Source organism: Phalangium opilio, unplaced genomic scaffold (genome assembly GCF_054372755.1).
Source record: "Phalangium opilio isolate 3A_F unplaced genomic scaffold, DU_Popi_V2 ptg000037l_1, whole genome shotgun sequence".
Lineage (NCBI taxonomy): Eukaryota > Metazoa > Arthropoda > Arachnida > Opiliones > Phalangiidae > Phalangium > Phalangium opilio.
The window spans coordinates 6,619,937-6,641,851 of NW_028324160.1; the positions used below are offsets into that span (position 1 = coordinate 6,619,937).

The window sequence follows — 21,915 nt, forward strand, 5'->3', positions numbered from 1 at the left end:
ATGTTTTTTTTTTAAAAAAAGAAACTCTCTCTGCTTTTCTCATATCTGTTGGATTTTAAAAAAGGAAACTAAAGTGTAAAAGACAACGGCACGCAGTGTTCCTAAATGGTCTCCCTCCCAAGTACTGACTGCGCTCGACGCTGCTTAACTTCGGTGATCGGACGAGAACCGGTGTTTTCAGCGTGATATGGCCGTTGCCGAGAACTGTGGTTAATTATTCGAATTAAAAACTAATTAGACACCTTACCCTTCTGCATTTTTTCAAAAAATAAAAAAAGAAACTCTGTTTCCTTTTCTCATATCTGGAGGATTTTAAAAAAGGGAACTAAACTGTAAAAGACAACGTCACATAGTGTTCCTAGGTGGTCTCCCTCCCAAGTACTGACTGCGCTCGACGCTGCTTAACCTCGGTGATCGGACGAGAACCGGTGTTTTCAGCGTGATATGGCTGTTGCCGAGAACTTTAGTTAGTTATTCGAGTTTAAAACTAGTTTGACAAATTACCCTTCTGCATGTTTGAAAAAAAAGAAACTCTGTTTGCTTTTCCCATATCTGGTGGATTTTAAAAAAGGAAACTACACTGTAAAAGACAACGGCACGCTGTGTTCCTAATTGGTCTCCCTCCCAAGTACTGACTGCGCTTGACGCTGCTTAATTTCGGTGATCGGACGAGAACCGGTGTTTTCAGCGTGACATGGCCGTCGCCGAGATCTTTAGTTAGTTATTCGAATTTAAAACTAATTTGACAAATTACCCTTTTGCATGTTTGAAAAAAAAGAAACTGTGTTTCCTTTTCTCATATCTGGTGGATTTTAAAAAAGGAAACTACACTGTAAAAGACAACAGCACGCAGTGTTCCTAATTGGTCTCCCTCCCAAGTACTGACTGCGCTTGACGCTGCTTAATTTCGGTGATCGGACGAGAACCGGTGTTTTCAGCGTGATATGGCCGTTGCCGAGCACTGTGGTTAATTATTCGAATTAAAAACTAATTAGACAAATTACCCTTATGCATTTTTTGAAAAAATAAAAAAAGAAACTCTGTTTGCTTTTCTCATATCTGTTGGATTTTAAAAAAGGAAACTAAAGTGTAAAAGACAACGTCACGTAGTGTTCCTAGGTGGTCTCCCTCCCAAGTACTGACTGCGCTCGACGCTGCTTAACTTCAGTGATCGGACGAAAACCGGTGTTTTCAGCGTGATATGGCCGTTGCCGAGAACTTTAGTTAATAAGTCGAATTTAAAACTAATTAGACAAATTACCCTTCTCCATGTTTTTTTTTAAAAAAAAGAAACTCTCTGCTTTTCTCATATCTGTTGGATTTTAAAAAAGGAAACTACACTGTAAAAGACAACAGCACGCAGTGTTCCTAACTGGTCTCCCTCCCAAGTACTGACTGCGCTTGACGCTGCTTAATTTCGGTGATCGGACGAGAACCGGTGTTTTCAGCGTGATATGGCCGTTGCCGAGAACTGTGGTTAATTATTCGAATTAAAAACTAATTAGACAAATTACCCTTATGCATTTTTTGAAAAAATAAAAAAAGAAACTCTGTTTGCTTTTCTCATATCTGTTGGATTTTAAAAAAGGAAACTAAAGTGTAAAAGACAACGGCACGCAGTGTTCCTAAGTGGTCTCCCTCCCAAGTACTGACTGCGCTCGACGCTGCTTAACTTTGGTGATCGGACGAGAACCGGTGTTTTCAGCGTGATATGGCCGTTGCCGAGAACTGTGGTTAATTATTCGAATTAAAAACTAATTAGACAAATTACCCTTCTGCATTTTTTCAAAAAATAAAAAAAGAAACTCTGTTTGCTTTTCTCATATCTGTTGGATTTTAAAAAAGGAAACTAAAGTGTAAAAGACAACGTCACGTAGTGTTCCTAGGTGGTCTCCCTCCCAAGTACTGACTGCGCTTGACGCGGCTTAATTTCGGTGATCGGACGAGAACCGGTGTTTTCAGCGTGATATGGCCGTTGCCGAGCACTGTGGTTAATTATTCGAATTAAAAACTAATTAGACAAATTACCCTTATGCATTTTTTGAAAAAATAAAAAAAGAAACTCTGTTTGCTTTTCTCATATCTGTTGGATTTTAAAAAAGGAAACTAAAGTGTAAAAGACAACGTCACGTAGTGTTCCTAGGTGGTCTCCCTCCCAAGTACTGACTGCGCTCGACGCTGCTTAACTTCAGTGATCGGACGAAAACCGGTGTTTTCAGCGTGATATGGCCGTTGCCGAGAACTTTAGTTAATAAGTCGAATTTAAAACTAATTAGACAAATTACCCTTCTCCATGTTTTTTTTTAAAAAAAAGAAACTCTCTGCTTTTCTCATATCTGTTGGATTTTAAAAAAGGAAACTACACTGTAAAAGACAACAGCACGCAGTGTTCCTAATTGGTCTCCCTCCCAAGTACTGACTGCGCTTGACGCTGCTTAATTTCGGTGATCGGACGAGAACCGGTGTTTTCAGCGTGATATGGCCGTTGCCGAGAACTGTGGTTAATTATTCGAATTAAAAACTAATTAGACAAATTACCCTTATGCATTTTTTGAAAAAATAAAAAAAGAAACTCTGTTTGCTTTTCTCATATCTGTTGGATTTTAAAAAAGGAAACTAAAGTGTAAAAGACAACGTCACGTAGTGTTCCTAGGTGGTCTCCCTCCCAAGTACTGACTGCGCTCGACGCTGCTTAACTTCAGTGATCGGACGAAAACCGGTGTTTTCAGCGTGATATGGCCGTTGCCGAGAACTGTGGTTAATTATTCGAATTAAAAACTAATTAGACAAATTACCCTTATGCATTTTTTGAAAAAATAAAAAAAGAAACTCTGTTTGCTTTTCTCATATCTGTTGGATTTTAAAAAAGGAAACTAAAGTGTAAAAGACAACGTCACGTAGTGTTCCTAGGTGGTCTCCCTCCCAAGTACTGACTGCGCTCGACGCTGCTTAACTTCAGTGATCGGACGAAAACCGGTGTTTTCAGCGTGATATGGCCGTTGCCGAGAACTTTAGTTAATAAGTCGAATTTAAAACTAATTAGACAAATTACCCTTCTCCATGTTTTTTTTTAAAAAAAAGAAACTCTCTGCTTTTCTCATATCTGTTGGATTTTAAAAAAGGAAACTAAAGTGTAAAAGACAACGGCACGCAGTGTTCCTAAGTGGTCTCTCTCCCAAGTACTGACTGCGCTCGACGCTTCTTAACTTCGGTGATCGGACGAGAACCGGTGTTTTCAGCGTGATATGGCCGTTGCCGAGAACTGTGGTTAATTATTCGAATTAAAAACTAATTAGACAAATTACCCTTCTGCATTTTTTGAAAAAATAAAAAAAGAAACTCTGTTTGCTTTTCTCATATCTGTTGGATTTTAAAAAAGGAAACTAAAGTGTAAAAGACAACGTCACGTAGTGTTCCTAGGTGGTCTCCCTCCCAAGTACTGACTGCGCTCGACGCTGCTTAACTTCAGTGATCGGACGAGAACCGGTGTTTTCAGCGTGATATGGCCGTTGCCGAGAACTTTAGTTAATAAGTCGAATTTAAAACTAATTAGACAAATTACCCTTCTCCATGTTTTTTTTTAAAAAAAAGAAACTCTCTCTGCTTTTCTTATATCTGTTGGATTTTAAAAAAGGAAACTAAAGTGTAAAAGACAACGGCACGCAGTGTTCCTAAGTGGTCTCCCTCCCAAGTACTGACTGCGCTCGACGCTGCTTAACTTCGGTGATCGGACGAGAACCGGTGTTTTCAGCGTGATATGGCCGTTGCCGAGAACTGTGGTTAATTATTCGAATTAAAAACTAATTAGACAAATTACCCTTCTCCATGTTTTTTTTTAAAAAAAAGAAACTCTCTGCTTTTCTCATATCTGTTGGATTTTAAAAAAGGAAACTAAAGTGTAAAAGACAACGGCACGCAGTGTTCCTAAGTGGTCTCCCTCCCAAGTACTGACTGCGCTCGACGCTGCTTAACTTCGGTGATCGGACGAGAACCGGTGTTTTCAGCGTGATATGGCCGTTGCCGAGAACTGTGGTTAATTATTCGAATTAAAAACTAATTAGACACCTTACCCTTCTGCATTTTTTCAAAAAATAAAAAAAGAAACTCTGTTTCCTTTTCTCATATCTGGAGGATTTTAAAAAAGGGAACTAAACTGTAAAAGACAACGTCACATAGTGTTCCTAGGTGGTCTCCCTCCCAAGTACTGACTGCGCTCGACGCTGCTTAACTTCGGTGATCGGACGAGAACCGGTGTTTTCAGCGTGATATGGCTGTTGCCGAGAACTTTAGTTAGTTATTCGAGTTTAAAACTAGTTTGACAAATTACCCTTCTGCATGTTTGAAAAAAAAGAAACTCTGTTTGCTTTTCCCATATCTGGTGGATTTTAAAAAAGGAAACTACACTGTAAAAGACAACGGCACGCTGTGTTCCTAATTGGTCTCCCTCCCAAGTACTGACTGCGCTTGACGCTGCTTAATTTCGGTGATCGGACGAGAACCGGTGTTTTCAGCGTGACATGGCCGTCGCCGAGATCTTTAGTTAGTTATTCGAATTTAAAACTAATTTGACAAATTACCCTTTTGCATGTTTGAAAAAAAAGAAACTGTGTTTCCTTTTCTCATATCAGGTGGATTTTAAAAAAGGAAACTACACTGTAAAAGACAACAGCACGCAGTGTTCCTAATTGGTCTCCCTCCCAAGTACTGACTGCGCTTGACGCTGCTTAATTTCGTTGATCGGACGAGAACCGGTGTTTTCAGCGTGATATGGCCGTTGCCGAGCACTGTGGTTAATTATTCGAATTAAAAACTAATTAGACAAATTACCCTTATGCATTTTTTGAAAAAATAAAAAAAGAAACTCTGTTTGCTTTTCTCATATCTGTTGGATTTTAAAAAAGGAAACTAAAGTGTAAAAGACAACGTCACGTAGTGTTCCTAGGTGGTCTCCCTCCCAAGTACTGACTGCGCTCGACGCTGCTTAACTTCAGTGATCGGACGAAAACCGGTGTTTTCAGCGTGATATGGCCGTTGCCGAGAACTTTAGTTAATAAGTCGAATTTAAAACTAATTAGACAAATTACCCTTCTCCATGTTTTTTTTTAAAAAAAAGAAACTCTCTGCTTTTCTCATATCTGTTGGATTTTAAAAAAGGAAACTACACTGTAAAAGACAACAGCACGCAGTGTTCCTAATTGGTCTCCCTCCCAAGTACTGACTGCGCTTGACGCTGCTTAATTTCGGTGATCGGACGAGAACCGGTGTTTTCAGCGTGATATGGCCGTTGCCGAGAACTGTGGTTAATTATTCGAATTAAAAACTAATTAGACAAATTACCCTTATGCATTTTTTGAAAAAATAAAAAAAGAAACTCTGTTTGCTTTTCTCATATCTGTTGGATTTTAAAAAAGGAAACTAAAGTGTAAAAGACAACGTCACGTAGTGTTCCTAGGTGGTCTCCCTCCCAAGTACTGACTGCGCTCGACGCTGCTTAACTTCAGTGATCGGACGAAAACCGGTGTTTTCAGCGTGATATGGCCGTTGCCGAGAACTTTAGTTAATAAGTCGAATTTAAAACTAATTAGACAAATTACCCTTCTCCATGTTTTTTTTTTAAAAAAAAGAAACTCTCTGCTTTTCTCATATCTGTTGGATTTTAAAAAAGGAAACTAAAGTGTAAAAGACAACGGCACGCAGTGTTCCTAAGTGGTCTCTCTCCCAAGTACTGACTGCGCTCGACGCTTCTTAACTTCGGTGATCGGACGAGAACCGGTGTTTTCAGCGTGATATGGCCGTTGCCGAGAACTGTGGTTAATTATTCGAATTAAAAACTAATTAGACAAATTACCCTTCTGCATTTTTTGAAAAAATAAAAAAAGAAACTCTGTTTGCTTTTCTCATATCTGTTGGATTTTAAAAAAGGAAACTAAAGTGTAAAAGACAACGTCACGTAGTGTTCCTAGGTGGTCTCCCTCCCAAGTACTGACTGCGCTCGACGCTGCTTAACTTCAGTGATCGGACGAGAACCGGTGTTTTCAGCGTGATATGGCCGTTGCCGAGAACTTTAGTTAATAAGTCGAATTTAAAACTAATTAGACAAATTACCCTTCTCCATGTTTTTTTTTAAAAAAAAGAAACTCTCTCTGCTTTTCTTATATCTGTTGGATTTTAAAAAAGGAAACTAAAGTGTAAAAGACAACGGCACGCAGTGTTCCTAAGTGGTCTCCCTCCCAAGTACTGACTGCGCTCGACGCTGCTTAACTTCGGTGATCGGACGAGAACCGGTGTTTTCAGCGTGATATGGCCGTTGCCGAGAACTGTGGTTAATTATTCGAATTAAAAACTAATTAGACAAATTACCCTTCTGCATTTTTTCAAAAAATAAAAAAAGAAACTCTGTTTGCTTTTCTCATATCTGCTGGATTTTAAAAAAGGAAACTAAAGTGTAAAAGACAACGTCACGTAGTGTTCCTAGGTGGTCTCCCTCCCAAGTACTGACTGCGCTCGACGCTGCTTAACTTCGGTGATCGGACGAGAACCGGTGTTTTCAGCGTGATATGGCCGTTGCCGAGAACTTTAGTTAATAAGTCGAATTTAAAACTAATTAGACAAATTACCCTTCTCCATGTTTTTTTTTTAAAAAAAGAAACTCTCTCTGCTTTTCTCATATCTGTTGGATTTTAAAAAAGGAAACTAAAGTGTAAAAGACAACGGCACGCAGTGTTCCTAAGTGGTCTCCCTCCCAAGTACTGACTGCGCTCGACGCTGCTTAACTTCGGTGATCGGACGAGAACCGGTGTTTTCAGCGTGATATGGCCGTTGCCGAGAACTGTGGTTAATTATTCGAATTAAAAACTAATTAGACACCTTACCCTTCTGCATTTTTTCAAAAAATAAAAAAAGAAACTCTGTTTCCTTTTCTCATATCTGGAGGATTTTAAAAAAGGGAACTAAACTGTAAAAGACAACGTCACATAGTGTTCCTACGTGTTCTCCCTCCCAAATACTGACTGCGCTCGACGCTGCTTAACTTCAGTGATCGGACGAGAACCGGTGTTTTCAGCGTGATATGGCCGTTGCCGAGAACTTTAGTTAATAATTCGAATTTAAAACTAATTAGACAAATTACCCTTCTCCATGTTTTTTTTTAAAAAAAGAAACTCTCTTTTCTTTTCTCATATCTGTTGGATTTTAAAAAAGGAAACTAAAGTGTAAAAGACAACGTCACGTAGTGTTCCTAAGTGGTCTCCCTCCCAAGTACTGACTGCGCTCGACGCTGCTTAACTTCAGTGATCGGACGAGAACCGGTGTTTTCAGCGTGATATGGCCGTTGCCGAGAACTTTAGTTAATAAGTCGAATTTAAAACTAATTAGACAAATTACCCTTCTCCATGTTTTTTTTTAAAAAAAAGAAACTCTCTGCTTTTCGCATATCTGTTGGATTTTAAAAAAGGAAACTAAGGTGTAAAAGACAACGGCACGCAGTGTTCCTAAGTGGTCTCCCTCCCAAGTACTGACTGCGCTCGACGCTGCTTAACTTCGGTGATCGGACGAGAACCGGTGTTTTCAGCGTGATATGGCCGTTGCCGAGAACTGTGGTTAATTATTCGAATTAAAAACTAATTAGACAAATTACCCTTCTGCATTTTTTCAAAAAATAAAAAAAGAAACTCTGTTTGCTTTTCTCATATCTGTTGGATTTTAAAAAAGGAAACTAAAGTGTAAAAGACAACGTCACGTAGTGTTCCTAGGTGGTCTCCCTCCCAAGTACTGACTGCGCTCGACGCTGCTTAACTTCGCTGATCGGACGAGAACCGGTGTTTTCAGCGTGATATGGCTGTTGCCGAGAACTTTAGTTAGTTATTCGAGTTTAAAACTAGTTTGACAAATTACCCTTCTGCATGTTTGAAAAAAAAGAAACTCTGTTTGCTTTTCCCATATCTGGTGGATTTTAAAAAAGGAAACTACACTGTAAAAGACAACGGCACGCTGTGTTCCTAATTGGTCTCCCTCCCAAGTACTGACTGCGCTTGACGCTGCTTAATTTCGGTGATCGGACGAGAACCGGTGTTTTCAGCGTGACATGGCCGTCGCCGAGATCTTTAGTTAGTTATTCGAATTTAAAACTAATTTGACAAATTACCCTTTTGCATGTTTGAAAAAAAAGAAACTGTGTTTCCTTTTCTCATATCAGGTGGATTTTAAAAAAGGAAACTACACTGTAAAAGACAACAGCACGCAGTGTTCCTAATTGGTCTCCCTCCCAAGTACTGACTGCGCTTGACGCTGCTTAATTTCGTTGATCGGACGAGAACCGGTGTTTTCAGCGTGATATGGCCGTTGCCGAGCACTGTGGTTAATTATTCGAATTAAAAACTAATTAGACAAATTACCCTTATGCATTTTTTGAAAAAATAAAAAAAGAAACTCTGTTTGCTTTTCTCATATCTGTTGGATTTTAAAAAAGGAAACTAAAGTGTAAAAGACAACGTCACGTAGTGTTCCTAGGTGGTCTCCCTCCCAAGTACTGACTGCGCTCGACGCTGCTTAACTTCAGTGATCGGACGAAAACCGGTGTTTTCAGCGTGATATGGCCGTTGCCGAGAACTTTAGTTAATAAGTCGAATTTAAAACTAATTAGACAAATTACCCTTCTCCATGTTTTTTTTAAAAAAAAAGAAACTCTCTGCTTTTCTCATATCTGTTGGATTTTAAAAAAGGAAACTACACTGTAAAAGACAACAGCACGCAGTGTTCCTAATTGGTCTCCCTCCCAAGTACTGACTGCGCTTGACGCTGCTTAATTTCGGTGATCGGACGAGAACCGGTGTTTTCAGCGTGATATGGCCGTTGCCGAGAACTGTGGTTAATTATTCGAATTAAAAACTAATTAGACAAATTACCCTTATGCATTTTTTGAAAAAATAAAAAAAGAAACTCTGTTTGCTTTTCTCATATCTGTTGGATTTTAAAAAAGGAAACTAAAGTGTAAAAGACAACGTCACGTAGTGTTCCTAGGTGGTCTCCCTCCCAAGTACTGACTGCGCTCGACGCTGCTTAACTTCAGTGATCGGACGAAAACCGGTGTTTTCAGCGTGATATGGCCGTTGCCGAGAACTTTAGTTAATAAGTCGAATTTAAAACTAATTAGACAAATTACCCTTCTCCATGTTTTTTTTTAAAAAAAAGAAACTCTCTGCTTTTCTCATATCTGTTGGATTTTAAAAAAGGAAACTAAAGTGTAAAAGACAACGGCACGCAGTGTTCCTAAGTGGTCTCTCTCCCAAGTACTGACTGCGCTCGACGCTTCTTAACTTCGGTGATCGGACGAGAACCGGTGTTTTCAGCGTGATATGGCCGTTGCCGAGAACTGTGGTTAATTATTCGAATTAAAAACTAATTAGACAAATTACCCTTCTGCATTTTTTGAAAAAATAAAAAAAGAAACTCTGTTTGCTTTTCTCATATCTGTTGGATTTTAAAAAAGGAAACTAAAGTGTAAAAGACAACGTCACGTAGTGTTCCTAGGTGGTCTCCCTCCCAAGTACTGACTGCGCTCGACGCTGCTTAACTTCAGTGATCGGACGAGAACCGGTGTTTTCAGCGTGATATGGCCGTTGCCGAGAACTTTAGTTAATAAGTCGAATTTAAAACTAATTAGACAAATTACCCTTCTCCATGTTTTTTTTTAAAAAAAAGAAACTCTCTCTGCTTTTCTTATATCTGTTGGATTTTAAAAAAGGAAACTAAAGTGTAAAAGACAACGGCACGCAGTGTTCCTAAGTGGTCTCCCTCCCAAGTACTGACTGCGCTCGACGCTGCTTAACTTCGGTGATCGGACGAGAACCGGTGTTTTCAGCGTGATATGGCCGTTGCCGAGAACTGTGGTTAATTATTCGAATTAAAAACTAATTAGACAAATTACCCTTCTGCATTTTTTCAAAAAATAAAAAAAGAAACTCTGTTTGCTTTTCTCATATCTGCTGGATTTTAAAAAAGGAAACTAAAGTGTAAAAGACAACGTCACGTAGTGTTCCTAGGTGGTCTCCCTCCCAAGTACTGACTGCGCTCGACGCTGCTTAACTTCGGTGATCGGACGAGAACCGGTGTTTTCAGCGTGATATGGCCGTTGCCGAGAACTTTAGTTAATAAGTCGAATTTAAAACTAATTAGACAAATTACCCTTCTCCATGTTTTTTTTTTAAAAAAAGAAACTCTCTCTGCTTTTCTCATATCTGTTGGATTTTAAAAAAGGAAACTAAAGTGTAAAAGACAACGGCACGCAGTGTTCCTAAGTGGTCTCCCTCCCAAGTACTGACTGCGCTCGACGCTGCTTAACTTCGGTGATCGGACGAGAACCGGTGTTTTCAGCGTGATATGGCCGTTGCCGAGAACTGTGGTTAATTATTCGAATTAAAAACTAATTAGACACCTTACCCTTCTGCATTTTTTCAAAAAATAAAAAAAGAAACTCTGTTTCCTTTTCTCATATCTGGAGGATTTTAAAAAAGGGAACTAAACTGTAAAAGACAACGTCACATAGTGTTCCTACGTGTTCTCCCTCCCAAATACTGACTGCGCTCGACGCTGCTTAACTTCAGTGATCGGACGAGAACCGGTGTTTTCAGCGTGATATGGCCGTTGCCGAGAACTTTAGTTAATAATTCGAATTTAAAACTAATTAGACAAATTACCCTTCTCCATGTTTTTTTTTAAAAAAAGAAACTCTCTTTTCTTTTCTCATATCTGTTGGATTTTAAAAAAGGAAACTAAAGTGTAAAAGACAACGTCACGTAGTGTTCCTAAGTGGTCTCCCTCCCAAGTACTGACTGCGCTCGACGCTGCTTAACTTCAGTGATCGGACGAGAACCGGTGTTTTCAGCGTGATATGGCCGTTGCCGAGAACTTTAGTTAATAAGTCGAATTTAAAACTAATTAGACAAATTACCCTTCTCCATGTTTTTTTTTAAAAAAAAGAAACTCTCTGCTTTTCGCATATCTGTTGGATTTTAAAAAAGGAAACTAAGGTGTAAAAGACAACGGCACGCAGTGTTCCTAAGTGGTCTCCCTCCCAAGTACTGACTGCGCTCGACGCTGCTTAACTTCGGTGATCGGACGAGAACCGGTGTTTTCAGCGTGATATGGCCGTTGCCGAGAACTGTGGTTAATTATTCGAATTAAAAACTAATTAGACAAATTACCCTTCTGCATTTTTTCAAAAAATAAAAAAAGAAACTCTGTTTGCTTTTCTCATATCTGTTGGATTTTAAAAAAGGAAACTAAAGTGTAAAAGACAACGTCACGTAGTGTTCCTAGGTGGTCTCCCTCCCAAGTACTGACTGCGCTCGACGCTGCTTAACTTCGCTGATCGGACGAGAACCGGTGTTTTCAGCGTGATATGGCCGTTGCCGAGAACTTTAGTTAATAAGTCGAATTTAAAACTAATTAGACAAATTACCCTTCTCCATGTTTTTTTTTAAAAAAAAGAAACTCTCTGCTTTTCGCATATCTGTTGGATTTTAAAAAAGGAAACTAAGGTGTAAAAGACAACGGCACGCAGTGTTCCTAAGTGGTCTCCCTCCCAAGTACTGACTGCGCTCGACGCTGCTTAACTTCGGTGATCGGACGAGAACCGGTGTTTTCAGCGTGATATGGCCGTTGCCGAGAACTTTAGTTAATAATTCGAATTTAAAACTTATTAGACAAATTACCCTTCTCCATGTTATTTTAAAAAAAGAAACTCTCTTTGCTTTTCTCATATCTGTTGGATTTTAAAAAAGGAAACTAAAGTGTAAAAGACAACGGCACGCAGTGTTCCTAAGTGGTCTCTCTCCCAAGTACTGACTGCGCTCGACGCTTCTTAACTTCGGTGATCGGACGAGAACCGGTGTTTTCAGGGTGATATGGCCGTTGCCGAGAACTGTGGTTAGTTATTCGAATTTAAAACTAATTAGACAAATTACCCTTCTGCATGGTTGAAAAAAAAGAAACTCTGTTTGCTTTTCCCATATCTGGTGGATTTTAAAAAAGGAAACTAAACTGTAAAAGACAACGGCACGCAGTGTTCCTAATTGGTCTCCCTCCCAAGTACTGACTGCGCTTGACGCTGCTTAATTTCGGTGATCGGACGAGAACCGGTTTTTTCAGCGTGATATGGCCGTTGCCGAGAACTGTGGTTAACTATTCGAATTAAAAACTAATTAGACAAATTACCCTTCTGCATTTTTTCAAAAAATAAAAAAAGAAACTCTGTTTGCTTTTCTCATATCTGTTGGATTTTAAAAAAGGAAACTAAAGTGTAAAAGACAACGTCATCTAGTGTTCCTAGGTGGTCTCCCTCCCAAGTACTGACTGCGCTCGACGCTGCTTAACTTCAGTGATCGGACGAGAACCGGTGTTTTCAGCGTGATATGGCCGTTGCCGTGAACTTTAGTTAATAAGTCGAATTTAAAACTAATTAGACAAATTACCCTTCTCCATGTTTTTTTTTAAAAAGAAACTCTCTGGTTTTCTCATATCTGTTGGATTTTAAAAAATGAAACTAAAGTGTAAAAGACAACGGCACGCAGTGTTCCTAAGTGGTCTCCCTCCCAAGTACTGTCTGCGCTCGACGCTGCTTAACTTCGGTGATCGGACGAAAACCGGTGTTTTCAGCGTGATATGGCCGTTGCCGAGAACTTTAGTTAATTATTCGATTTTAAAACTAATTAGACAAATTACCCTTCTCCATGTTTTTTTTTAAAAAAAAGAAACTCTCTCTGCTTTTCTCATATCTGTTGGATTTTAAAAAAGGGAACTAAACTGTAAAAGACAACGTCACATAGTGTTCCTACGTGGTCTCCCTCCCAAGTACTGACTGCGCTCGATGCTGCTTAACTTCAGTGATCGGACGAAAACCGGTGTTTTCAGCGTGATATGGCCGTTGCCGAGAACTTTAGTTAATTATTCGAATTAAAAACTATTTAGACAAATTACCCTTCTCCATGTTTTTTTTTTAAAAAAAGAAACTCTCTCTGCTTTTCTCATATCTGTTGGATTTTAAAAAAGGAAACTAAAGTGTAAAAGACAACGGCACGCAGTGTTCCTAAGTGGTCTCCCTCCCTAGTACTGACTGCGCTTGACGCTGCTTAATTTCGGTGATTGGACGAGAACCGGTGTTTTCAGCGTGATATGGCCGTTGCCGAGATCTTTAGTTAGTTATTCGAATTTAAAACTAATTTGACAAATTACCCTTCTGCATGTTTGAAAAAAAAGAAACTCTGTTTTTTTTTCCCATATCCGGTGGATTTTAAAAAAGGAAACTACACTGTAAAAGACAACGGCACGCTGTGTTCCTAATTGGTCTCCCTCCCAAGTACTGACTGCGCTTGACGCTGCTTAACTTCGGTGATCGGACGAGAACCGGTGTTTTCAGCGTGATATGGCTGTTGCCGAGAACTTTAGTTAGTTATTCGAGTTTAAAACTAGTTTGACAAATTACCCTTCTGCATGTTTTATAAAAAAAAGAAACTCTGTTTTTTACCTCTCCGTGTGACGTAGTCCAGGAGAGGTTCTGTAACGGCCGTGTCTGTCTGTGTGTCTGTGTGTCTGTCTGTCTGTCTGTGTGTCTGTCTGTCCGTTGTTACACCCACGTGACCGCGTTCGCAGTTTGCGTATCGGAGCAAACGTGTTCGCCATTTCCGAACTGCTTTCACAGTCACGGAAATGGCTCCTCTACTTGAGTTCTCACACCACCATCTTCTGGTCTTCGTCCATCCCACACGGACACCAGTCTGTTCTTACTGGCTTCTAATCACCACCATCTTCTGTTCTTTGTCAATCCCAACATTGACACCAGTCTGCACTTACACTGGCTTCTAACACCACCATCCACTGGTCTTCCGTCTATTCCACATAGACACCAATCTGTATCATTGGCTTCTACTCCATTATCATCGTTTGGTTTTAGGATATACGCGGCGATCAGCTAGGGTTACGAGAAACGTCTAGCCTCCCTAAGGTGGGATCGCCACCAAAGGTTTTCGCAATTGCGCTTTTTCCTTACTATTATAATGGAAACGAATCGTATATATACCCCAAATTTGAAAAAAGCGGGCAAGAGGGGTACCCTTCACTTTAAACGTCAATATTAGCAAAGTTTGAGAAGATAATAGGTATAACTTTATTTTAAACGATTTAACTATTATTAATGTTAATTATTGAAGATTAAAATAATTAAAAATAATTATATTTATTTAAATATTAAAGATAAACCTCTCGTGCAAAGAGAGAGATTATCATTGCCTCCTATATCTACCAAGGCCCGTGCATGCGATATATTTCCTTCGTTGCCTCCTATATCTATCAAGGCCCGTGCATTGTGATATATTTCATTCATTGCCTCCTATATCTATCAAGGCCCGTGCATTGTGATATATTTCATTCATTGCCTCCTATATCTATCAAGGCCCGTGCATTGCGATATATTTTTCAAAACAACAACAAAAATGGGAAACCCCAACTCAGAAACATAATAACGTTTGTATTGGATACTTAAGTTTATATAATCTTCTTGACACGGAGAGGTAATATTTTGGTTTTCCCAACTTGTTTTTCCCATATCTGGTGGATTTTAAAAAAGGAAACTACACTGTAAAAGACAACGGCACGCTGTGTTCCTAATTGGTCTCCCTCCCAAGTACTGACTGCGCTTGACGCTGCTTAATTTCGGTGATCGGACGAGAACCGGTGTTTTCAGCGTGACATGGCCGTCGCCGAGATCTTTAGTTAGTTATTCGAATTTAAAACTAATTTGACAAATTACCCTTCTGCATGTTTGAAAAAAAAGAAACTGTGTTTCCTTTTCTCATATCTGGTGGATTTTAAAAAAGGAAACTACACTGTAAAAGACAACAGCACGCAGTGTTCCTAATTGGTCTCCCTCCCAAGTACTGACTGCGCTTGACGCTGCTTAATTTCGGTGATCGGACGAGAACCGGTGTTTTCAGCGTGATATGGCCGTTGCCGAGAACTGTGGTTAATTATTCGAATTAAAAACTAATTAGACAAATTACCCTTCTGCATTTTTTGAAAAAATAAAAAAAGAAACTCTGTTTGCTTTTCTCATATCTGTTGGATTTTAAAAAAGGAAACTAAAGTGTAAAAGACAACGTCACGTAGTGTTCCTAAGTGGTCTCCCTCCCAAGTACTGACTGCGCTCGACGCTGCTTAACTTCGGTGATCGGACGAGAACCGGTGTTTTCAGCGTGATATGGCCGTTGCCGAGAACTTTAGTTAGTTATTCGAATTTAAAACTTATTTGACAAATTACCCTTCTGCATGTTTGAAAAAAAAGAAACTCTGTTTGCTTTTCTCATATCTGGTGGATTTTAAAAAAGGAAACTACACTGTAAAAGACAACGGCACGCAGTGTTCCTAAGTGGTCTCCCTCCCAAGTACTGACTGCGCTCGACGCTGCTTAACTTCGGTGATCGGACGAGAACCGGTGTTTTCAGCGTGATATGGCTGTTGCCGAGAACTGTGGTTAGTTATTCGAATTTAAAACAAATTAGACTAATTACCCTTCTGTATGTTTTCAAAAAAGAAAAAAAAGAAACTCTGTTTGCTTTTCTCATATCTGGTGGATTTTAAAAAAGGAAACTAAACTGTAAAAGACAACGTCACGCAGTGTTCCTAAGTGGTCTCCCTCCCAAGTACTGACTGCGCTCGACGCTGCTTAACTTCAGTGATCGGACGAGAACCGGTGTTTTCAGCGTTATATGGCGGTTGCCGAGAAATTTAGTTAAAATTCGAATTTAAAACTAATTAGACAAATTACCCTTCTCCATGTTATTTTAAAAAAAAGAAACTCTGTTGGATTTTAAAAAAGGAAAATAAAGTGTAAAAGACAACGGCACGCAGTGTTCCTAAGTGGTCTCCCTCCCAAGTACTGACTGCGCTCGACGCTGCTTAACTTCGGTGATCGGACGAGAACCGGTGTTTTCAGCGTGATATGGCTGTTGCCGAGAACTTTAGTTAGTTATTCGAGTTTAAAACTAGTTTGACAAATTACCCTTCTGCATGTTTGAAAAAAAAGAAACTCTGTTTGTTTTTCCCATATCTGGTGGATTTTAAAAAAGGAAACTACACTGTAAAAGACAACGGCACGCTGTGTTCCCAATTGGTCTCCCTCCCAAGTACTGACTGCGCTTGACGCTGCTTAATTTCGGTGATCGGACGAGAACCGGTGTTTTCAGCGTGACATGGCCGTCGCCGAGATCTTTAGTTAGTTATTCGAATTTAAAACTAATTTGACAAATTACCCTTCTGCATGTGTGAAAAAAAAGAAACTGTGTTTCCTTTTCTCATATCTGGTGGATTTTAAAAAAGGAAACTACACTGTAAAAGACAACAGCACGCAGTGTTCCTAATTGGTCTCCCTCCCAAGTACTGACTGCGCTTGACGCTGCTTAATTTCGGTGATCGGACGAGAACCGGTGTTTTCAGCGTGATATGGCCGTTGCCGAGAACTGTGGTTAATTATTCGAATTAAAAACTAATTAGACAAATTACCCTTCTGCATTTTTTGAAAAAATAAAAAAAGAAACTCTGTTTGCTTTTCTCATATCTGTTGGATTTTAAAAAAGGAAACTAAAGTGTAAAAGACAACGTCACGTAGTGTTCCTAGGTGGTCTCCCTCCCAAGTACTGACTGCGCTCGACGCTGCTTAACTTCAGTGATCGGACGAGAACCGGTGTTTTCAGCGTGATATGGCCGTTGCCGAGAACTTTAGTTAATAAGTCGAATTTAAAACTAATTAGACAAATTACCCTTCTCCATGTTTTTTTTTAAAAAAAAGAAACTCTCTCTGCTTTTCTCATATCTGTTGGATTTTAAAAAAGGAAACTAAAGTGTAAAAGACAACGGCACGCAGTGTTCCTAAGTGGTCTCTCTCCCAAGTACTGACTGCGCTCGACGCTTCTTAACTTCGGTGATCGGACGAGAACCGGTGTTTTCAGCGTGATATGGCCGTTGCCGAGAACTGTGGTTAATTATTCGAATTAAAAACTAATTAGACAAATTACCCTTCTGCATTTTTTGAAAAAATAAAAAAAGAAACTCTGTTTGCTTTTCTCATATCTGTTGGATTTTAAAAAAGGAAACTAAAGTGTAAAAGACAACGTCACGTAGTGTTCCTAAGTGGTCTCCCTCCCAAGTACTGACTGCGCTCGACGCTGCTTAACTTCGGTGATCGGACGAGAACCGGTGTTTTCAGCGTGATATGGCCGTTGCCGAGAACTTCAGTTAGTTATTCGAATTTAAAACTTATTTGACAAATTACCCTTCTGCATGTTTGAAAAAAAGAAACTCTGTTTGCTTTTCTCATATCTGGTGGATTTTAAAAAAGGAAACTACACTGTAAAAGACAACGGCACGCAGTGTTCCTAAGTGGTCTCCCTCCCAAGTACTGACTGCGCTCGACGCTGCTTAACTTCGGTGATCGGACGAGAACCGGTGTTTTCAGCGTGATATGGCTGTTGCCGAGAACTGTGGTTAGTTATTCGAATTTAAAACAAATTAGACTAATTACCCTTCTGTATGTTTTCAAAAAAGAAAAAAAAGAAACTCTGTTTGCTTTTCTCATATCTGGTGGATTTTAAAAAAGGAAACTAAACTGTAAAAGACAACGGCACGCAGTGTTCCTAAGTGGTCTCCCTCCCAAGTACTGACTGCGCTCGACGCTGCTTAACTTCAGTGATCGGACGAGAACCGGTGTTTTCAGCGTTATATGGCGGTTGCCGAGAAATTTAGTTAAAATTCGAATTTAAAACTAATTAGACAAATTACCCTTCTCCATGTTATTTTAAAAAAAAGAAACTCTGTTGGATTTTAAAAAAGGAAAATAAAGTGTAAAAGACAACGGCACGCAGTGTTCCTAAGTGGTCTCCCTCCCAAGTACTGACTGCGCTCGACGCTGCTTAACTTCGGTGATCGGACGAGAACCGGTGTTTTCAGCGTGATATGGCTGTTGCCGAGAACTTTAGTTAGTTATTCGAGTTTAAAACTAGTTTGACAAATTACCCTTCTGCATGTTTGAAAAAAAAGAAACTCTGTTTGCTTTTCCCATATCTGGTGGATTTTAAAAAAGGAAACTACACTGTAAAAGACAACGGCACGCTGTGTTCCTAATTGGTCTCCCTCCCAAGTACTGACTGCGCTTGACGCTGCTTAATTTCGGTGATCGGACGAGAACCGGTGTTTTCAGCGTGACATGGCCGTCGCCGAGATCTTTAGTTAGTTATTCGAATTTAAAACTAATTTGACAAATTACCCTTCTGCATGTTTGAAAAAAAAGAAACTGTGTTTCCTTTTCTCATATCTGGTGGATTTTAAAAAAGGAAACTACACTGTAAAAGACAACAGCACGCAGTGTTCCTAATTGGTCTCCCTCCCAAGTACTGACTGCGCTTGACGCTGCTTAATTTCGGTGATCGGACGAGAACCGGTGTTTTCAGCGTGATATGGCCGTTGCCGAGAACTGTGGTTAATTATTCGAATTAAAAACTAATTAGACAAATTACCCTTCTGCATTTTTTGAAAAAATAAAAAAAGAAACTCTGTTTGCTTTTCTCATATCTGTTGGATTTTAAAAAAGGAAACTAAGGTGTAAAAGACAACGTCACGTAGTGTTCCTAGGTGGTCTCCCTCCCAAGTACTGACTGCGCTCGACGCTGCTTAACTTCAGTGATCGGACGAGAACCGGTGTTTTCAGCGTGATATGGCCGTTGCCGAGAACTTTAGTTAATAAGTCGAATTTAAAACTAATTAGACAAATTACCCTTCTCCATGTTTTTTTTAAAAAAAAGAAACTCTCTCTGCTTTTCTCATATCTGTTGGATTTTAAAAAAGGAAACTAAAGTGTAAAAGACAACGGCACGCAGTGTTCCTAAGTGGTCTCTCTCCCAAGTACTGACTGCGCTCGACGCTTCTTAACTTCGGTGATCGGACGAGAACCGGTGTTTTCAGCGTGATATGGCCGTTGCCGAGAACTGTGGTTAATTATTCGAATTAAAAACTAATTAGACAAATTACCCTTCTGCATTTTTTGAAAAAATAAAAAAAGAAACTCTGTTTGCTTTTCTCATATCTGTTGGATTTTAAAAAAGGAAACTAAAGTGTAAAAGACAACGTCACGTAGTGTTCCTAGGTGGTCTCCCTCCCAAGTACTGACTGCGCTCGACGCTGCTTAACTTCGGTGATCGGACGAGAACCGGTGTTTTCAGCGTGATATGGCTGTTGCCGAGAACTTTAGTTAGTTATTCGAGTTTAAAACTAGTTTGACAAATTACCCTTCTGCATGTTTGAAAAAAAAGAAACTCTGTTTGCTTTTCCCATATCTGGTGGATTTTAAAAAAGGAAACTACACTGTAAAAGACAACGGCACGCTGTGTTCCTAATTGGTCTCCCTCCCAAGTACTGACTGCGCTTGACGCTGCTTAATTTCGGTGATCGGACGAGAACCGGTGTTTTCAGCGTGATATGGCCGTTGCCGAGAACTGTGGTTAATTATTCGAATTAAAAACTAATTAGACAAATTACCCTTCTGCATTTTTTGAAAAAATAAAAAAAGAAACTCTGTTTGCTTTTCTCATATCTGTTGGATTTTAAAAAAGGAAACTAAAGTGTAAAAGACAACGTCACGTAGTGTTCCTAGGTGGTCTCCCTCCCAAGTACTGACTGCGCTCGACGCTGCTTCACTTCAGTGATCGGACGAGAACCGGTGTCTTCAGCGTGATATGGCCGTTGCCGAGAACTTTAGTTAATAAGTCGAATTTAAAACTAATTAGACAAATTACCCTTCTCCATGTTTTTTTTTAAAAAAAAAGAAACTCTCTCTGCTTTTCTCATATCTGTTGGATTTTAAAAAAGGAAACTAAAGTGTAAAAGACAACGGCACGCAGTGTTCCTAAGTGGTCTCTCTCCCAAGTACTGACTGCGCTCGACGCTTCTTAACTTCGGTGATCGGACGAGAACCGGTGTTTTCAGCGTGATATGGCCGTTGCCGAGAACTGTGGTTAATTATTCGAATTAAAAACTAATTAGACAAATTACCCTTCTGCATTTTTTGAAAAAATAAAAAAAGAAACTCTGTTTGCTTTTCTCATATCTGTTGGATTTTAAAAAAGGAAACTAAAGTGTAAAAGACAACGTCACGTAGTGTTGCTAGGTGGTCTCCCTCCCAAGTACTGACTGCGCTCGACGCTGCTTAACTTCAGTGATCGGACGAGAACCGGTGTTTTCAGCGTGATATGGCCGTTGCCGAGAACTTTAGTTAATAAGTCGAATTTAAAACTAATTAGACAAATTACCCTTCTCCATGTTTTTTTTTAAAAAAAAGAAACTCTCTCTGCTTTTCTCATATCTGTTGGATTTTAAAAAAGGAAACTAAAGTGTAAAAGACAACGGCACGCAGTGTTCCTAAGTGGTCTCTCTCCCAAGTACTGACTGCGCTCGACGCTTCTTAACTTCGGTGATCGGACGAGAACCGGTGTTTTCAGCGTGATATGGCCGTTGCCGAGAACTGTGGTTAATTATTCGAATTAAAAACTAATTAGACAAATTACCCTTCTGCATTTTTTGAAAAAATAAAAAAAGAAACTCTGTTTGCTTTTCTCATATCTGTTGGATTTTAAAAAAGGAAACTAAAGTGTAAAAGACAACGTCACGTAGTGTTCCTAAGTGGTCTCCCTCCCAAGTACTGACTGCGCTCGACGCTGCTTAACTTCGGTGATCGGACGAGAACCGGTGTTTTCAGCGTGATATGGCCGTTGCCGAGAACTTCAGTTAGTTATTCGAATTTAAAACTTATTTGACAAATTACCCTTCTGCATGTTTGAAAAAAAGAAACTCTGTTTGCTTTTCTCATATCTGGTGGATTTTAAAAAAGGAAACTACACTGTAAAAGACAACGGCACGCAGTGTTCCTAAGTGGTCTCCCTCCCAAGTACTGACTGCGCTCGACGCTGCTTAACTTCGGTGATCGGACGAGAACCGGTGTTTTCAGCGTGATATGGCTGTTGCCGAGAACTGTGGTTAGTTATTCGAATTTAAAACAAATTGGACTAATTACCCTTCTGTATGTTTTCAAAAAAGAAAAAAAAGAAACTCTGTTTGCTTTTCTCATATCTGGTGGATTTTAAAAAAGGAAACTAAACTGTAAAAGACAACGGCACGCAGTGTTCCTAAGTGGTCTCCCTCCCAAGTACTGACTGCGCTCGACGCTGCTTAACTTCAGTGATCGGACGAGAACCGGTGTTTTCAGCGTTATATGGCGGTTGCCGAGAAATTTAGTTAAAATTCGAATTTAAAACTAATTAGACAAATTACCCTTCTCCATGTTATTTTTAAAAAAAGAAACTCTGTTGGATTTTAAAAAAGGAAAATAAAGTGTAAAAGACAACGGCACGCAGTGTTCCTAAGTGGTCTCCCTCCCAAGTACTGACTGCGCTCGACGCTGCTTAACTTCGGTGATCGGACGAGAACCGGTGTTTTCAGCGTGATATGGCTGTTGCCGAGAACTTTAGTTAGTTATTCGAGTTTAAAACTAGTTTGACAAATTACCCTTCTGCATGTTTGAAAAAAAAGAAACTCTGTTTGCTTTTCCCATATCTGGTGGATTTTAAAAAAGGAAACTACACTGTAAAAGACAACGGCACGCTGTGTTCCTAATTGGTCTCCCTCCCAAGTACTGACTGCGCTTGACGCTGCTTAATTTCGGTGATCGGACGAGAACCGGTGTTTTCAGCGTGACATGGCCGTCGCCGAGATCTTTAGTTAGTTATTCGAATTTAAAACTAATTTGACAAATTACCCTTCTGCATGTTTGAAAAAAAAGAAACTGTGTTTCCTTTTCTCATATCTGGTGGATTTTAAAAA

The 21,915-nt window shown here is 39.6% G+C and overlaps 30 non-coding genes and 52 pseudogenes across 30 annotated transcripts; all 82 read right to left on the bottom strand.

The window, feature by feature from the left end:
• Nucleotides 1-80: 80 nt before the first annotated feature.
• On the bottom strand, nucleotides 81-199 carry LOC149683644 (5S ribosomal RNA). Its single transcript, XR_016384315.1, has one exon. It is a non-coding gene; the product is annotated as a 5S ribosomal RNA (ribosomal RNA).
• A 138-nt stretch (nucleotides 200-337) lies between these two features.
• LOC149683645 (5S ribosomal RNA) lies at nucleotides 338-456 on the bottom strand (annotated as a pseudogene).
• A 131-nt stretch (nucleotides 457-587) lies between these two features.
• Nucleotides 588-706, bottom strand: LOC149683646 (5S ribosomal RNA; annotated as a pseudogene).
• Nucleotides 707-837: 131 nt separating this feature from the next.
• Nucleotides 838-956, bottom strand: LOC149683647 (5S ribosomal RNA; annotated as a pseudogene).
• A 138-nt stretch (nucleotides 957-1,094) lies between these two features.
• On the bottom strand, nucleotides 1,095-1,213 carry LOC149683648 (5S ribosomal RNA; annotated as a pseudogene).
• Nucleotides 1,214-1,347: 134 nt separating this feature from the next.
• Nucleotides 1,348-1,466, bottom strand: LOC149683649 (5S ribosomal RNA; annotated as a pseudogene).
• Nucleotides 1,467-1,604: 138 nt separating this feature from the next.
• LOC149683650 (5S ribosomal RNA) lies at nucleotides 1,605-1,723 on the bottom strand. Its single transcript, XR_016384224.1, has one exon. It is a non-coding gene; the product is annotated as a 5S ribosomal RNA (ribosomal RNA).
• A 138-nt stretch (nucleotides 1,724-1,861) lies between these two features.
• Nucleotides 1,862-1,980, bottom strand: LOC149683651 (5S ribosomal RNA; annotated as a pseudogene).
• Nucleotides 1,981-2,118: 138 nt separating this feature from the next.
• Nucleotides 2,119-2,237, bottom strand: LOC149683652 (5S ribosomal RNA; annotated as a pseudogene).
• Nucleotides 2,238-2,371: 134 nt separating this feature from the next.
• Nucleotides 2,372-2,490, bottom strand: LOC149683653 (5S ribosomal RNA; annotated as a pseudogene).
• A 138-nt stretch (nucleotides 2,491-2,628) lies between these two features.
• On the bottom strand, nucleotides 2,629-2,747 carry LOC149683654 (5S ribosomal RNA; annotated as a pseudogene).
• Nucleotides 2,748-2,885: 138 nt separating this feature from the next.
• Nucleotides 2,886-3,004, bottom strand: LOC149683655 (5S ribosomal RNA; annotated as a pseudogene).
• A 134-nt stretch (nucleotides 3,005-3,138) lies between these two features.
• On the bottom strand, nucleotides 3,139-3,257 carry LOC149683656 (5S ribosomal RNA; annotated as a pseudogene).
• A 138-nt stretch (nucleotides 3,258-3,395) lies between these two features.
• Nucleotides 3,396-3,514, bottom strand: LOC149683657 (5S ribosomal RNA). The gene has a single exon (XR_016384282.1). It is a non-coding gene; the product is annotated as a 5S ribosomal RNA (ribosomal RNA).
• Nucleotides 3,515-3,650: 136 nt separating this feature from the next.
• LOC149683658 (5S ribosomal RNA) lies at nucleotides 3,651-3,769 on the bottom strand. The gene has a single exon (XR_016384262.1). It is a non-coding gene; the product is annotated as a 5S ribosomal RNA (ribosomal RNA).
• A 134-nt stretch (nucleotides 3,770-3,903) lies between these two features.
• Nucleotides 3,904-4,022, bottom strand: LOC149683659 (5S ribosomal RNA). Its single transcript, XR_016384273.1, has one exon. It is a non-coding gene; the product is annotated as a 5S ribosomal RNA (ribosomal RNA).
• A 138-nt stretch (nucleotides 4,023-4,160) lies between these two features.
• On the bottom strand, nucleotides 4,161-4,279 carry LOC149683660 (5S ribosomal RNA; annotated as a pseudogene).
• A 131-nt stretch (nucleotides 4,280-4,410) lies between these two features.
• Nucleotides 4,411-4,529, bottom strand: LOC149683661 (5S ribosomal RNA; annotated as a pseudogene).
• Nucleotides 4,530-4,660: 131 nt separating this feature from the next.
• Nucleotides 4,661-4,779, bottom strand: LOC149683662 (5S ribosomal RNA; annotated as a pseudogene).
• Nucleotides 4,780-4,917: 138 nt separating this feature from the next.
• On the bottom strand, nucleotides 4,918-5,036 carry LOC149683663 (5S ribosomal RNA; annotated as a pseudogene).
• A 134-nt stretch (nucleotides 5,037-5,170) lies between these two features.
• Nucleotides 5,171-5,289, bottom strand: LOC149683664 (5S ribosomal RNA; annotated as a pseudogene).
• A 138-nt stretch (nucleotides 5,290-5,427) lies between these two features.
• Nucleotides 5,428-5,546, bottom strand: LOC149683665 (5S ribosomal RNA; annotated as a pseudogene).
• A 135-nt stretch (nucleotides 5,547-5,681) lies between these two features.
• On the bottom strand, nucleotides 5,682-5,800 carry LOC149683666 (5S ribosomal RNA; annotated as a pseudogene).
• A 138-nt stretch (nucleotides 5,801-5,938) lies between these two features.
• Nucleotides 5,939-6,057, bottom strand: LOC149683667 (5S ribosomal RNA). Its single transcript, XR_016384283.1, has one exon. It is a non-coding gene; the product is annotated as a 5S ribosomal RNA (ribosomal RNA).
• Nucleotides 6,058-6,193: 136 nt separating this feature from the next.
• LOC149683668 (5S ribosomal RNA) lies at nucleotides 6,194-6,312 on the bottom strand. Its single transcript, XR_016384285.1, has one exon. It is a non-coding gene; the product is annotated as a 5S ribosomal RNA (ribosomal RNA).
• Nucleotides 6,313-6,450: 138 nt separating this feature from the next.
• LOC149683669 (5S ribosomal RNA) lies at nucleotides 6,451-6,569 on the bottom strand. Its single transcript, XR_016384227.1, has one exon. It is a non-coding gene; the product is annotated as a 5S ribosomal RNA (ribosomal RNA).
• A 136-nt stretch (nucleotides 6,570-6,705) lies between these two features.
• On the bottom strand, nucleotides 6,706-6,824 carry LOC149683670 (5S ribosomal RNA). Its single transcript, XR_016384295.1, has one exon. It is a non-coding gene; the product is annotated as a 5S ribosomal RNA (ribosomal RNA).
• Nucleotides 6,825-6,962: 138 nt separating this feature from the next.
• Nucleotides 6,963-7,081, bottom strand: LOC149683671 (5S ribosomal RNA; annotated as a pseudogene).
• Nucleotides 7,082-7,216: 135 nt separating this feature from the next.
• Nucleotides 7,217-7,335, bottom strand: LOC149683672 (5S ribosomal RNA). The gene has a single exon (XR_016384290.1). It is a non-coding gene; the product is annotated as a 5S ribosomal RNA (ribosomal RNA).
• Nucleotides 7,336-7,469: 134 nt separating this feature from the next.
• On the bottom strand, nucleotides 7,470-7,588 carry LOC149683673 (5S ribosomal RNA). Its single transcript, XR_016384296.1, has one exon. It is a non-coding gene; the product is annotated as a 5S ribosomal RNA (ribosomal RNA).
• Nucleotides 7,589-7,726: 138 nt separating this feature from the next.
• Nucleotides 7,727-7,845, bottom strand: LOC149683674 (5S ribosomal RNA; annotated as a pseudogene).
• A 131-nt stretch (nucleotides 7,846-7,976) lies between these two features.
• Nucleotides 7,977-8,095, bottom strand: LOC149683675 (5S ribosomal RNA; annotated as a pseudogene).
• A 131-nt stretch (nucleotides 8,096-8,226) lies between these two features.
• LOC149683676 (5S ribosomal RNA) lies at nucleotides 8,227-8,345 on the bottom strand (annotated as a pseudogene).
• Nucleotides 8,346-8,483: 138 nt separating this feature from the next.
• On the bottom strand, nucleotides 8,484-8,602 carry LOC149683677 (5S ribosomal RNA; annotated as a pseudogene).
• A 134-nt stretch (nucleotides 8,603-8,736) lies between these two features.
• LOC149683678 (5S ribosomal RNA) lies at nucleotides 8,737-8,855 on the bottom strand (annotated as a pseudogene).
• A 138-nt stretch (nucleotides 8,856-8,993) lies between these two features.
• Nucleotides 8,994-9,112, bottom strand: LOC149683679 (5S ribosomal RNA; annotated as a pseudogene).
• A 134-nt stretch (nucleotides 9,113-9,246) lies between these two features.
• On the bottom strand, nucleotides 9,247-9,365 carry LOC149683680 (5S ribosomal RNA; annotated as a pseudogene).
• Nucleotides 9,366-9,503: 138 nt separating this feature from the next.
• Nucleotides 9,504-9,622, bottom strand: LOC149683681 (5S ribosomal RNA). Its single transcript, XR_016384284.1, has one exon. It is a non-coding gene; the product is annotated as a 5S ribosomal RNA (ribosomal RNA).
• A 136-nt stretch (nucleotides 9,623-9,758) lies between these two features.
• Nucleotides 9,759-9,877, bottom strand: LOC149683682 (5S ribosomal RNA). The gene has a single exon (XR_016384297.1). It is a non-coding gene; the product is annotated as a 5S ribosomal RNA (ribosomal RNA).
• Nucleotides 9,878-10,015: 138 nt separating this feature from the next.
• LOC149683683 (5S ribosomal RNA) lies at nucleotides 10,016-10,134 on the bottom strand. Its single transcript, XR_016384228.1, has one exon. It is a non-coding gene; the product is annotated as a 5S ribosomal RNA (ribosomal RNA).
• A 136-nt stretch (nucleotides 10,135-10,270) lies between these two features.
• LOC149683684 (5S ribosomal RNA) lies at nucleotides 10,271-10,389 on the bottom strand. Its single transcript, XR_016384298.1, has one exon. It is a non-coding gene; the product is annotated as a 5S ribosomal RNA (ribosomal RNA).
• A 138-nt stretch (nucleotides 10,390-10,527) lies between these two features.
• Nucleotides 10,528-10,646, bottom strand: LOC149683685 (5S ribosomal RNA; annotated as a pseudogene).
• Nucleotides 10,647-10,781: 135 nt separating this feature from the next.
• On the bottom strand, nucleotides 10,782-10,900 carry LOC149683686 (5S ribosomal RNA). Its single transcript, XR_016384291.1, has one exon. It is a non-coding gene; the product is annotated as a 5S ribosomal RNA (ribosomal RNA).
• A 134-nt stretch (nucleotides 10,901-11,034) lies between these two features.
• Nucleotides 11,035-11,153, bottom strand: LOC149683687 (5S ribosomal RNA). Its single transcript, XR_016384300.1, has one exon. It is a non-coding gene; the product is annotated as a 5S ribosomal RNA (ribosomal RNA).
• Nucleotides 11,154-11,291: 138 nt separating this feature from the next.
• On the bottom strand, nucleotides 11,292-11,410 carry LOC149683688 (5S ribosomal RNA; annotated as a pseudogene).
• A 134-nt stretch (nucleotides 11,411-11,544) lies between these two features.
• On the bottom strand, nucleotides 11,545-11,663 carry LOC149683689 (5S ribosomal RNA). The gene has a single exon (XR_016384301.1). It is a non-coding gene; the product is annotated as a 5S ribosomal RNA (ribosomal RNA).
• Nucleotides 11,664-11,796: 133 nt separating this feature from the next.
• LOC149683690 (5S ribosomal RNA) lies at nucleotides 11,797-11,915 on the bottom strand (annotated as a pseudogene).
• Nucleotides 11,916-12,046: 131 nt separating this feature from the next.
• Nucleotides 12,047-12,165, bottom strand: LOC149683691 (5S ribosomal RNA; annotated as a pseudogene).
• A 138-nt stretch (nucleotides 12,166-12,303) lies between these two features.
• LOC149683692 (5S ribosomal RNA) lies at nucleotides 12,304-12,422 on the bottom strand (annotated as a pseudogene).
• A 131-nt stretch (nucleotides 12,423-12,553) lies between these two features.
• Nucleotides 12,554-12,672, bottom strand: LOC149683693 (5S ribosomal RNA). The gene has a single exon (XR_016384322.1). It is a non-coding gene; the product is annotated as a 5S ribosomal RNA (ribosomal RNA).
• A 136-nt stretch (nucleotides 12,673-12,808) lies between these two features.
• LOC149683694 (5S ribosomal RNA) lies at nucleotides 12,809-12,927 on the bottom strand (annotated as a pseudogene).
• A 136-nt stretch (nucleotides 12,928-13,063) lies between these two features.
• On the bottom strand, nucleotides 13,064-13,182 carry LOC149683695 (5S ribosomal RNA; annotated as a pseudogene).
• A 131-nt stretch (nucleotides 13,183-13,313) lies between these two features.
• On the bottom strand, nucleotides 13,314-13,432 carry LOC149683696 (5S ribosomal RNA; annotated as a pseudogene).
• Nucleotides 13,433-14,636: 1,204 nt separating this feature from the next.
• Nucleotides 14,637-14,755, bottom strand: LOC149683697 (5S ribosomal RNA; annotated as a pseudogene).
• Nucleotides 14,756-14,886: 131 nt separating this feature from the next.
• Nucleotides 14,887-15,005, bottom strand: LOC149683698 (5S ribosomal RNA; annotated as a pseudogene).
• A 138-nt stretch (nucleotides 15,006-15,143) lies between these two features.
• Nucleotides 15,144-15,262, bottom strand: LOC149683699 (5S ribosomal RNA). The gene has a single exon (XR_016384239.1). It is a non-coding gene; the product is annotated as a 5S ribosomal RNA (ribosomal RNA).
• Nucleotides 15,263-15,393: 131 nt separating this feature from the next.
• LOC149683700 (5S ribosomal RNA) lies at nucleotides 15,394-15,512 on the bottom strand. The gene has a single exon (XR_016384252.1). It is a non-coding gene; the product is annotated as a 5S ribosomal RNA (ribosomal RNA).
• Nucleotides 15,513-15,651: 139 nt separating this feature from the next.
• LOC149683701 (5S ribosomal RNA) lies at nucleotides 15,652-15,770 on the bottom strand (annotated as a pseudogene).
• A 114-nt stretch (nucleotides 15,771-15,884) lies between these two features.
• On the bottom strand, nucleotides 15,885-16,003 carry LOC149683702 (5S ribosomal RNA). The gene has a single exon (XR_016384253.1). It is a non-coding gene; the product is annotated as a 5S ribosomal RNA (ribosomal RNA).
• A 131-nt stretch (nucleotides 16,004-16,134) lies between these two features.
• LOC149683703 (5S ribosomal RNA) lies at nucleotides 16,135-16,253 on the bottom strand (annotated as a pseudogene).
• Nucleotides 16,254-16,384: 131 nt separating this feature from the next.
• LOC149683704 (5S ribosomal RNA) lies at nucleotides 16,385-16,503 on the bottom strand (annotated as a pseudogene).
• Nucleotides 16,504-16,641: 138 nt separating this feature from the next.
• Nucleotides 16,642-16,760, bottom strand: LOC149683705 (5S ribosomal RNA). The gene has a single exon (XR_016384286.1). It is a non-coding gene; the product is annotated as a 5S ribosomal RNA (ribosomal RNA).
• Nucleotides 16,761-16,896: 136 nt separating this feature from the next.
• LOC149683706 (5S ribosomal RNA) lies at nucleotides 16,897-17,015 on the bottom strand (annotated as a pseudogene).
• A 138-nt stretch (nucleotides 17,016-17,153) lies between these two features.
• Nucleotides 17,154-17,272, bottom strand: LOC149683707 (5S ribosomal RNA). The gene has a single exon (XR_016384241.1). It is a non-coding gene; the product is annotated as a 5S ribosomal RNA (ribosomal RNA).
• A 130-nt stretch (nucleotides 17,273-17,402) lies between these two features.
• On the bottom strand, nucleotides 17,403-17,521 carry LOC149683708 (5S ribosomal RNA). Its single transcript, XR_016384254.1, has one exon. It is a non-coding gene; the product is annotated as a 5S ribosomal RNA (ribosomal RNA).
• A 139-nt stretch (nucleotides 17,522-17,660) lies between these two features.
• On the bottom strand, nucleotides 17,661-17,779 carry LOC149683709 (5S ribosomal RNA; annotated as a pseudogene).
• Nucleotides 17,780-17,893: 114 nt separating this feature from the next.
• On the bottom strand, nucleotides 17,894-18,012 carry LOC149683710 (5S ribosomal RNA). The gene has a single exon (XR_016384255.1). It is a non-coding gene; the product is annotated as a 5S ribosomal RNA (ribosomal RNA).
• A 131-nt stretch (nucleotides 18,013-18,143) lies between these two features.
• Nucleotides 18,144-18,262, bottom strand: LOC149683711 (5S ribosomal RNA; annotated as a pseudogene).
• Nucleotides 18,263-18,393: 131 nt separating this feature from the next.
• On the bottom strand, nucleotides 18,394-18,512 carry LOC149683712 (5S ribosomal RNA; annotated as a pseudogene).
• A 138-nt stretch (nucleotides 18,513-18,650) lies between these two features.
• Nucleotides 18,651-18,769, bottom strand: LOC149683713 (5S ribosomal RNA). Its single transcript, XR_016384287.1, has one exon. It is a non-coding gene; the product is annotated as a 5S ribosomal RNA (ribosomal RNA).
• Nucleotides 18,770-18,904: 135 nt separating this feature from the next.
• LOC149683714 (5S ribosomal RNA) lies at nucleotides 18,905-19,023 on the bottom strand (annotated as a pseudogene).
• A 138-nt stretch (nucleotides 19,024-19,161) lies between these two features.
• LOC149683715 (5S ribosomal RNA) lies at nucleotides 19,162-19,280 on the bottom strand (annotated as a pseudogene).
• Nucleotides 19,281-19,411: 131 nt separating this feature from the next.
• On the bottom strand, nucleotides 19,412-19,530 carry LOC149683716 (5S ribosomal RNA; annotated as a pseudogene).
• A 138-nt stretch (nucleotides 19,531-19,668) lies between these two features.
• Nucleotides 19,669-19,787, bottom strand: LOC149683717 (5S ribosomal RNA; annotated as a pseudogene).
• A 137-nt stretch (nucleotides 19,788-19,924) lies between these two features.
• LOC149683718 (5S ribosomal RNA) lies at nucleotides 19,925-20,043 on the bottom strand (annotated as a pseudogene).
• Nucleotides 20,044-20,181: 138 nt separating this feature from the next.
• On the bottom strand, nucleotides 20,182-20,300 carry LOC149683719 (5S ribosomal RNA; annotated as a pseudogene).
• Nucleotides 20,301-20,436: 136 nt separating this feature from the next.
• LOC149683720 (5S ribosomal RNA) lies at nucleotides 20,437-20,555 on the bottom strand (annotated as a pseudogene).
• Nucleotides 20,556-20,693: 138 nt separating this feature from the next.
• On the bottom strand, nucleotides 20,694-20,812 carry LOC149683721 (5S ribosomal RNA). The gene has a single exon (XR_016384242.1). It is a non-coding gene; the product is annotated as a 5S ribosomal RNA (ribosomal RNA).
• A 130-nt stretch (nucleotides 20,813-20,942) lies between these two features.
• LOC149683722 (5S ribosomal RNA) lies at nucleotides 20,943-21,061 on the bottom strand. Its single transcript, XR_016384256.1, has one exon. It is a non-coding gene; the product is annotated as a 5S ribosomal RNA (ribosomal RNA).
• Nucleotides 21,062-21,200: 139 nt separating this feature from the next.
• Nucleotides 21,201-21,319, bottom strand: LOC149683723 (5S ribosomal RNA; annotated as a pseudogene).
• Nucleotides 21,320-21,433: 114 nt separating this feature from the next.
• Nucleotides 21,434-21,552, bottom strand: LOC149683724 (5S ribosomal RNA). Its single transcript, XR_016384257.1, has one exon. It is a non-coding gene; the product is annotated as a 5S ribosomal RNA (ribosomal RNA).
• Nucleotides 21,553-21,683: 131 nt separating this feature from the next.
• On the bottom strand, nucleotides 21,684-21,802 carry LOC149683725 (5S ribosomal RNA; annotated as a pseudogene).
• Nucleotides 21,803-21,915: the final 113 nt, after the last annotated feature.